Below are 10,665 nucleotides of genomic sequence, written 5' to 3' on the forward strand. Positions count from 1 at the left end.
AAAGAGGAAGTGTGTGTGTGTGTGTGTGTTTTGCGTGTTTGCTGGTGGGAGTGATTATATGTCTGCATGGGTGCATGACAGAGAGAGACAGAGACAGAGTGTGTAGCTGTGTGTGTGTGTGTGTGTGTGTGTGTGTGTGTGTGTGTGTGTGTGTACATTTAGGTGTGTGATTGTGTGCGATTCCCGACTTTCTTTCTGTCATTGTGATTGATACTTCTAACACTGACACCATTTTAGAAAAAGAGTCTCTCTCCCTCCATCTCGCTTGCTTACTATATTGTGTGTGTGTGTGTGTGTGTGTGTGTGTGTGTGTGTGTGTGTGGGAGGAAGGGGTTATGGGAAAGGGTCATCAGTGGGAACTGAAGTGACGGACAGCTGGCAGGACTGGCAGGGCGGCCGAGCAGTAAGGGGTGAAGCAGTGCTGTCAATCCAAAATAAAACAACAACACATACACTAAGAGGGGCTTTTATTGTGGCGGGAGGAGGGCTTTTATTGTATAAATATCTCTTTTATGAGAAAGACAAACACAAAGCTGCACATGTGAGTTTGGGTGCAGCAGCACGATTCACATCCAGTGCAGAGGACGGTTTGGAGGATGAAGCCTGATTAGAATAACTTTTATTAAAGTCCTGTAGTGTCCAGAATTGTTCTTGTCTTTTGATGGGGGTGTAATTTCCAGAAGGGGTGAGTGTAGTTAGCCTGGTGAGCTAACTGCTAATTATGGATATAAAACAGATATGATAATAATAACACTATCACTGCAGTTTGGACGTTGTTCTTAAGTTTGGTCATGAACACATACAAAACATTATTAAAGCTCCTAAACTTACAGCTCTGGAAACAGAAAACCTGCTGTTGTCTTAAATCAACACGACAGCCCCGTAGCACTTATAACTTTGTTAGAATTTTATATCAGTGCTTCGATAAATCTTCTAAAAGACATGAAAAAGTCAGAACAATTCAACATGTGCAACCAGTTAAGTTAAAAATATCTTGTATTTAAACAGTAAAAATGGTTTTTGAGTCACCTTTTCATTCCCTATAAGCTGCATAATTAAAACCAACAGACAACACAAACTAACTTGTCTCTCCACAACACCTAAAAGAAGCAGATTTTTAAATGACAACATTAAATACAGAAGTAAATGCACCATGATTCCAACAAGAAGCGCAGAGAACGGTGGTCCTACTGGTCTAACTGGTCTAACTGGTATCTTCTCCACAGCTGCACTACAGATGCATTCAGGTTTCCTGTTAAATGTGGAACTTAATTTGGAAAATAAAGCCACAGCTGAATAAAACAACATCTAATGTAAGCGTTAAAGCTTCAGCGGCTTCAGGCTGAACATGCACAGAGCTGATCACCACCAGGTGTTTCAGACGGACGCCATCAGGTCTGTTTCTTTACCTCCACAGGTTTTGGTTCAGTTGATATTTCCAGTCAAATTAAAAAAAGCATGTCAGTGCAGTCACACCTCCTGACTGCAGCAGGTTTAATTACCTTCATCACATCTTTGCCAGAAGCAGAAAAAGCCTCATATGGACAAAGTGAGAGAACCAGCGCGGCTCAGAGAATCACCTCGAACACCTGAACTTCACTGTAAGTCATAAACAAGATGTGAAACAGGTGGTTTAAAGATTAGAGGCGTTTGACCCGAGGCTCCTGGTCTGATCCAGCACTCTGAACGCTCTCCTGCCGAGCTGCCAGCGGATCAGACCCCAACCGGAGAAACTCTAGATGTGGAACATTCAGCCTCGACATTAAGCCCGTCGTGTCTGTCAGCGCCGCGGTTTCCATCTGGACAGAAACATCGCAGAACGTTGGCAGGTTCCAGCTCCTACACCGAGCTGAGGTTCTGGCTGCTAACGAGTGCAGTGACATTAATATATGTGGTGATCAAAATCAAATCTAGAACCCAGATCCTTCTTCAGGGAGCTCTGTGTGTTTTTCCACCTCTGACTGAAACGTCAGCATCTCGTTCCAAATGCAAGAGAAACTGAGATTTATTTTATTACTGTTGTTGTTTTATTGATCATTTCTAGTGCAAAAGGAAATATGAATGTATGAATGTGGAGATGCTGATTATAAAGCTTCCTCTTCATGTTTTACCTTTAAACTTTGATTTTTACTTGTTTTTATTTTCACCAAAGTGTTCTAACTTTGCTTTCATGTCAATGTGGTGACTTTTTATGTGTTTTCCTTCATGTATTTATGCATCATGTCTTTCTCTCTGCTGGTTTGTTTCAGTGTTTGGTGTGTCTCATCTTTTCTGCTCATCCCAACCGGTTCAGTAGGACGGCTGCTCTCCCTGAACTGGTTCTGCTTTGAGGTTTCTTCCCGCAAAGTCCATCCATCCATCACCTCTACCCCTTCATCCTCACCAGGGTCATGGGGGGCGGAGTCTATCCCAGCTGACTCAGGGCGAAGGCAGGTTCACCTGGACAGGTAACCAGTCTATCACAGGGCTACACTTAGAGACAGACAACCAAGCACACTCACATTCACACCTACGGACAATTTACAATCACCAATTAACCTCAGCATGTTTCTGGACTGTGGGAGGAAGCCGGAGAACCCGGAGAGAACCCACGCTGCACGGGGAGAACATGGAGACTCCACGCAGGAAGATCCCGGGTGTCCTCACCGGGATGTGAACCGGCGACCTTCTAGCTGTGAGGTGCTAACGGTGCTAACCACTGAACCACCTGCAGCTTTTGGAAAATAAATCCTCTGGTTTCTGTCCACAATATTGTAAAGTCTTGACTTTAACATTCCAGTTAATCAGCTAAATGTGTTCTGCTCATCTTTAACTTCAAATGGAAATCACTTTGGATCATCTTCTGTTGTTTTACATAGAAAAAGGTGACTTCACATATCCACTACTGTATCTGTATATCACACACACACACACACACACACACACACACACACACACACACACACACACACACACACACACACACCACTGCCAATGCAGACAGAGCCTTCCTTGTTTCAAGCCAGATGCCTGCATGTCTTCCTTTTCAAACAGCCACTCTGACCCCCGGGAGCTGACCTCTGCAGGGGTCAGAGGTCGTCGTCCTGGCCTGCTGCTGTTGCCACAGTGATGAACGGCATCCTGGGCGTGAGCCAGTGTGTGTTGAGAAAGAGAGGGAATTTATCCGCCAGAATCTGTGCATGTGTTTGGCAGCGTTTTGACACGACGTAGATTTAAGAGCAGCGAGGGGAGATAGAGAATCCCACAGTGTGTGTGTGTGTGTGTGTGTGTGTGTGTGTGTGTGTGTGTGTGTGTGTGTGTGAGACTTTGTTCCGTTCATAATCTGGAACAGAATTCTGATAATTTAATTAGAAACATGGCAATCTGATTACGAGACAGCAGCAGGTCCTGAGTGTAAATGGGCCACACACAGAGCTGGGAGTCCCACACACACACACACACACACACACACACACACACACACACAACATAACTCCTACAGAACAACAACATGTACACACACATGGACCGACAGGGATACAGAGGGAGTCTGTATCCTCGTCTCCTCGGGGGTTAATTTGCCTCCGGCCAGAGGAATGGCATCACCGGGGGGTCGGAGGTCGTGACACCGGGGGTGGTGGTGCTGTATGTGTGTGCAGAGGCAGAGGAGGAAGGTAGTCTTTGTCGGAAAGAAATCTATCTCGGTGTTAAAAGTTTGTCAGCGAGCAAGAAAGCAGCTTCACTCACGTAGATCATGTAATGGCTTTAAACGTATGACTGAACAGACACACCTGGATTCATGGTGGAGACGGCTGGTTTTGAGGTTCTTCTACAGTGAAGGAACACAAGAAATCACAGAGCAGTCATTCACTTTTTAAACGAAACAGATGTTTTACATGCATGTTTCTTATGTGTTTGCGTCTTTTCAAATATGTTTTGCGATATTCCAAAGTTGAAGGAGGCGTTCATTGTTCTCTTGGCCTCCAGGCGGCCGAACAGGAAGCACACGACCACAGCATCTCCTCATATCGGTGGTAGAGTGAACATGTTCTCTAACACATCCAGATACACGACAGGGACGTTAAGGACACGTTTACACGTAGCCGGGATTCACAATAACAGATCTACACTTTCTAAAATAACATCGTTCACACCAGAAAAAACATCTTCATTTACACAAACCCGCATAAACACGTGGTTCAGAGCTGCTATGAGCTGCTAGACCTGCAGGGGGCAGTGTAATGAGAAGCATGCTAGCCAATCAGAATCCTGGAAAAAACAACAACGAAAACTTCCTGGTACTTCAGTGATACTGGGGTGGTTAGTTTGGACCGTCAGAGGAGTGGAGCTGCTCCTACATGTGCTGATAGAGACACAACGAGGATAAAACATTGACTTTCTATCGCATGGTCGCACACGTATGACGCTGATGACACTTCAGTCGCTCACTGTGACGTCAAACTCTTCCTCCTGTCTACATGTAAACTAAAGATGGAGTTTCCAGATCTGATCTGTAGCTCGTAGCTTCGTTTACGTGGAAACCAGAGGACCAGTGACGTATCACCGTTTGTGCTGCCTGTAAACGGGGCCTACAGCAGAGGAAGGCAGGTTTTTTGGGGTGCGACACTGAGCAAATATTCCACAACAACATTTCAAGCAGTCTGACAGGAAACCAGACTTCTGAGCCTCCTTTTAGCTTCACTTTCAGGCTTCAGAAAATCCAGCCTGTGATGGAGACTTGAACCAATCACAGGTCTTCTCACCAAGAACTGGTGAGAAACTACCAAAGTGGGAATAAAATGTGGTGCACTGGCTTAGACAGAAGACTTTCACGGGTTTAAACGTGGGTGAAGCTTGACTGTCGCCTGTTTGATGCCTGTGTTCATGGTCAGACTAAGAACTGACTGGAGAGGAAGAGCTGCAGGAGGAGGGCTGTGCTTTCAGATACTTTTCTTTTTCTTTTGCAGCTTTAGTTTTGAATTGAACTCTAGTTTAGTTTCCACCGTCTCCTCAGACAAATATCTTCCTCTTTAGCTTCTAAATGCTGGACTATGTTTATTAAATAGATGCTAACTGTGCCGTATTTTATCTTATTGCTGTAAACACAAGTCTTAAGGCACTAAAAGTAACCACAGAACTGATGAGAAGCATAAAGTAAAAAAACTTCTCTGATGGTTTGGTGCTACAAGCAACACCTTGTACATAATTAGTCATTTATGTTTTATTGGCATTATTACTTATTATAGTAGATGTGAAGCTGTTTAAAGATCACGGCCAAAAGAAATCAGACTGTCATCAGGATGAACTGCAGGCTTTGCTGGACATCCCACCGTTACAGGTTTAGCAGCGGTTCAATGACAAAACGCTGCTTCTAACAAACAAACAGTGTTCTGGTGAGAACAGTCTCCGTTTAAAACACACTACACAAATAAAATGGCCCAGCTCCACAGAACATTATGTTCTTTAGGTGGGACGTCGCCGAAGCAGGAAACAAACTCAGCTTTATGTTCTGCATTGATGTGATTTAAGATAAAACGAGATCTTTTATTAAACCTAAAAAAGGAGTTTTGGTGCCTAAATTGAACAAAGTAGTTTTGCAGAAAAACAAAAAACAACAACTGGAAACACCATAAATCAGTGAAAGTCTTGTGTTTCTGCCACCTCGACTCCTCCAGCTGCTTTTTATTCCTAAAGTCACATCACATAGACGCAGGCCGGTGCACAAAGAATAAGTGGAAAAACTCTTTTCTCTCCATTTTCAGCTCTTATTATCAAACTGCTATGTTTTACCGCTGAACAGCGTCGATCACATCATTTGATTTACTCACAATAACGCCCGCCTTCACCCTCATAGAATAAAATATCCTTCATTAGTGCAACAAGGGGAAATCTGCAGCGTCACAGCAGCAAAAAGGCGAGATATGTCCACTATATATACACACTAGAAATAAGAAAAACAGAAGAACACACGGATACCAGGAACACAAGTTTAACAACGAGATGCAGGAGTTACAAACACGTCGGCTCCACCTGCTTGGAACAAGATTTCTGAGTTGTTTTGCTCCTGAAACCCTTTGTGAGAGAGAAAAAAAAAAAAGTCTAATTCAATTAATCCACGACGCATATCTCCTCTATTCAGTAAAACCAGTGGATCTCATCATCACTCACTCATAGCTGCAGCCATTTTGTGTGTCACGCTGCCTCAATGAATTGTGGGAGCAGGATGAATGCTGATGGTGATGCGTGTGTGTGTGTGTGTGTGTGTGTGTGTGTGTGTGTGTGTGTGTGTGTGTGTGTGTGTGTGTGTGTGTGTGTGCAGCACATTAGAGGCTGGGAGGAATAGAAAGCCTCCAGCCATTAGCTACCTAACACACCCTCTGCTTCCTGGAGGGACACGAGCAAAGACAGAGTGAGACAAAGAGACGAGGACGGAGAGGAGCTGGACGTATTCCTACGAGGAGAATAAAAACATACTCACAACCCAAAGGATGTGCTGCCATGTCCCACACAACTTGTTTAATCGTAACTTCAAACCGTAACATTTGTATTAAATAGACGATGTGGTGCAGACGAGTTCAAACAGGAAAACATGACGTGTCTACGTGTGTTTGTGGAACAACAGATTGTGTTTTCCATGTCCTTCATTCCTGTTTAGCCTGTTAGCTTGTTTAGCAGTAGCGATGGGGATTTCAGTTCTTTAAAGGGAGCCGCGGCTTTTAGTGTTCAGTTCTTTTTCTAGAGCTATTAAAAAACCATCTCTTTGGTTGGACTGCAGCATGAATCTCTGTGGGCCCTCTCCCAGGGCGTCACATTCTGACATTTTAAGCCATTGGTGTGCACAGGGGGTCCTCTGGTGTCTAGTATCCGACTCTGTTAGACATAAAGGAATATTTCCATGTTTAAAGTGCAGCATGAGGAGGTTTGGTGGTGTTGGTGTAAGTCATGAGACTGTAGGGTCTTAACATTTAAATAAATCTGGTAAACTGAAGCTTAAATCTTCTTTCTCAGTGACTGCTGCTTTCAAAGTGTGAAATCAATAAAGGTGGTTTGACTGGAGCTCGACGAGAAGCAACACCACAACTTCTAGTCAATGTTTCTGAACACAAACTGAGATCTAAGAAGTTTTGAAACTATTAAATCCATCCAACTGTTGTACAGATATTACACTCAAACCCCCAAAACAAGCTTCTCGTGGCACTAGAAGAATAATTAGGAATCTACCAAAGTCAGTAGGAGTCATCCTGTCCGACCATAAATATTCTTCACACCAAGGTTTTCAGGATTTTTCATGTGATATCAAACACAATAACTTCACATGATGACACTAGAAATAAAGTCATCCTCTAGAAGCCATGAAGGACTAACAGTCTGTTAAAGCTCCTTTTGTAATAACAGTTGCTGGGACATTATATTCCAACACTTCCTCTTGTTTTAAGCAGCGTCACCAGTGTGGCCACCAAGCAGACGCATTCTTGAAGCTTCATCTTTATTAAACTGTCGACGTTCTTCTCCTCTGTCAACCTTAATGTGAAGAGAACTTTAGTTTTAGTTTAGTTTATTCTCCCTACGCTTACCGTGCAGCGTTCACAAACCCATATTGCATGTTAACTACTGAGTCGAGGGTTTTAGCAAACCATAAGGACCCGCTTCGGTCTTCCAGCCACCAAGAGGCATCAAAGCATCCAAACTCCATCCTACTAACCGGATAGGGAGTGGGCTTAATGTAGAGCAGCGTTAAAGGCCTTTTTTTCTGCTTCACTGGGAAAACATTGAACAAACATTGTGAATGTGAATGAACACAATCTACTGAGCTGATGCTAAATGGATGGTAAGGAACACACTCTGTTCTTAGACATGTTCGAGGTGGAGCTCCAGCCACGGCGGTCTGGATGTGCTTCTTTAGGGCCAAACACCTGCAGACCTTCTGTTTAGTGTTCGCTTTGTTTTGGATTTAATTCAATCTGACAGCGAAGCATCAAAAACTAAATTTGGACCCTAACTTATCTCTCTTCCTCTGAATTTGGTCGTTTATTGCACAGATGGCTGGATGTTTAGTATTTATAGCAACCGCCAAAGTCTCTGTCTGCAAATAATGATATTTTCTAAAGCCCGTTTCAGAGGAGACAGAACTTAAAGAGCATCAAACATCGATATGAATGAATGTGTAAAGCTCCATACCTGATTCAGATCAAAGACAGAGCAGAGAAAGATTAACAGGATAAATCTAGACTCGTGTTCTTTGGCTATTGACATGTTTTCAGGTTCTTTCTTTAAAGCCTCCCAGTCGTCCCGTTTCTGATCCGGCCATAAGTGAGCTATTGATCCGTGCGTTGAGCATCGACGTGTGGTCCAGATCAATGATCATCTCCTCAAAATCCTCCAAGTGGGGACGAGAAATTGACATCCAGGTGGAGAGCTAATGACATAAATGTATTAGTAACGATATTGTAAATCAGAGCGAGGGCAGAGGAGAGGCACCGAGAGATGGGAGGAAAAAAATCAAAGAGCATCGACGCCTCCCAGAATAAATGGCATTAATGTTTAAGTAACAGTATTACACAGAGAGCGAGGTGGGGGTTTAAAATCAAAACAGAGCAGATGGAGGGAGGGCAAATAAAGTCATAAAGGAATATTAAAAAAGGCTGTCAGCACCACACACCAGAGGATGGCATCAATACGTGGACATATTAGTCTAAAACCAGTCATTCCTGCTGTAAGTATTCTCTCTAACAGTATCCAGGTTTTTGATTTTCTGCGACTTCTTTGTCCCTTTAATGGAAAACAAGACCGATGCTTTCTGGCTCAGCTTCTCTAAATTAAAGATTTACTCATATTGGAAATGATATGACTTCAGGTAGAGACCAACACACCTAATGTGGCGTCCATGTGAACTAAGTGGGGATCAGGGGACAGAAGGAACAAGTGTCCAGCCGGGGAGACAAATCGACAGCTCGGCGCTCTATTGACGTCTCATCAGACAAATGGCATAACTGTATTGGTAGCAGTATTAGGGCTTCACCCTCATGTCACGCTTAATGAAGCTGGATTGATGCTATATGAACTGGTATCGATGCACAAACCGCACGGTCCTGTTCTCTTAATTGCATGAAAAGCGTATATTTCACAATTTACGTCTGAGTAGTGTTACTGTGGCCAATATGCAGCTTTATGTGACCACACGCTTGCCTCCATGAGCTTTAAGATCTGTGCTGCATACGCCCTCCTCCATCCTTGGGTGCTTATTGCTGGTTGGAGGATACAGGATTGGATGGTCATCCTGGTAAATATGATGTCTGATTAACATCATGCTATCATTGTCATTATGAGCCGGTTAGCATGCTAAAGTTAGCTCAACACCTCACAGAGCCCCAGAACAGCTGCAGATCTCAGGAACGTCTGTGCCACAGTTTTGATTCTTGTAGGTCTTATTAAAAACAAAAAACATGTCTGGAATCGTACCAGTCCTTCTCTGCTTCCAGCTTGAATCTCTATGAACGACACTAAACTGGTGAACAGACAACCTGAAGTCTTTATTAAACACAACTTTAGTTCAGAAGAAACCGTGCAGATTAAAGCAGATTCATCTGTTGTTCATCACATCCCTGTAGACCTCCATGTCTAGAATACATTTGCTATTCCCATGTAATGAGGGATTTATGATTGTGAGTTGGCTTCTGTTTGCGTAGCTTTCCATGTATGCAGAGTAGAAGTTATAGTAGTTAGACCAATGCCAAGGCTTTGGAGATGAGCTTGCATGCAGTTCTCCATCATGGCGTCAGTGTGTCTCCCCTAAGAAGCGACGCTATGCATCGGTTGAAACGTTGGCTTGAACTGGGAAGGAAACAACCGCAGCAGACTGGATGTGGATGCTGATACAACCGGTCTCTCCAGCGTCAAACCAGATTGAACTCTTGGTTTCATTCAACAGCACAAACGTGACCAAGAGACGGAGATTCCAGATGTTTTGGACAGAGACAGGTAGACGTGCATCTAATGCGCTGCATAGCATCAAAACACTACAAATGCAGTCGCATGTCGCCCTGACAAAGACATGATGCTTCACCTGGATGATGCCGTCTATCAACAGAGTCATTGGCGGCCTCCTTCCGTCTCGTGAGTCGATTTGATGCACCGTGTCCAGTCACTCTTGTTGGCCTGGCTAAACAAACCGATGCAGGAGCGGCAGTCTTTTTGGCATGAAGACCAGATGTGTACGGAGGTTTCTCGCTCTTGTTGGGAAGACTTTCCCTCTTTGGCCTCAGGTGGGCGCTGCGGGACATCTCGGCTTGTTTTGTAACCGCTCACAGCAGCTTTCCAGGAATGTCTGGACTCAGCAGTGATCTCCCAGAACTGGACGCTGGTCCTGGAGGTTTTCATGTCGCGCTTGCTAGCGTCTTTGAAGCGGAGCCTTGGGCGACCTCGAGGTCTGAAGCCTTCTGACAGCTCGCCGTACAGCAGATCTTTAGATATTCTGCTGTTTGCGGCATACATGGCCCAGCCAGTGAAGACGGCGTTGGCTAAGGAGCGTGAAGATGGATGGAAGTCCTGCACGCTCAAGCACGTCGGTGTTTGGGATTTTATCCATCCATCCATCCATCCATCTATCTATCTATCTATCTATCTATCTATCTATCTATCTATCTATCTATCTATCTATCTATCTATCTATCTATCTATCTATCTATC

General features: G+C 44.0%; 1 long non-coding RNA gene across 1 annotated transcript in view; it reads left to right on the plus strand.

The window, feature by feature from the left end:
* Positions 1–4,137, plus strand: part of LOC103364771 (uncharacterized) — a 12,445-nt gene extending 8,308 nt beyond the window's left edge. Inside the window, exons 2-3 of the long non-coding RNA XR_520567.1 lie at positions 1,850–1,854; positions 4,066–4,137. This is a non-coding gene — a long non-coding RNA (uncharacterized LOC103364771). The remainder of the gene's footprint in view (positions 1–1,849; positions 1,855–4,065) is intronic.
* Positions 4,138–10,665: the final 6,528 nt, after the last annotated feature.

The sequence above is a fragment of the Stegastes partitus genome, unplaced genomic scaffold (genome assembly GCF_000690725.1).
Source record: "Stegastes partitus isolate 25-593 unplaced genomic scaffold, Stegastes_partitus-1.0.2 Scaffold779, whole genome shotgun sequence".
NCBI lineage: Eukaryota > Metazoa > Chordata > Actinopteri > Pomacentridae > Stegastes > Stegastes partitus.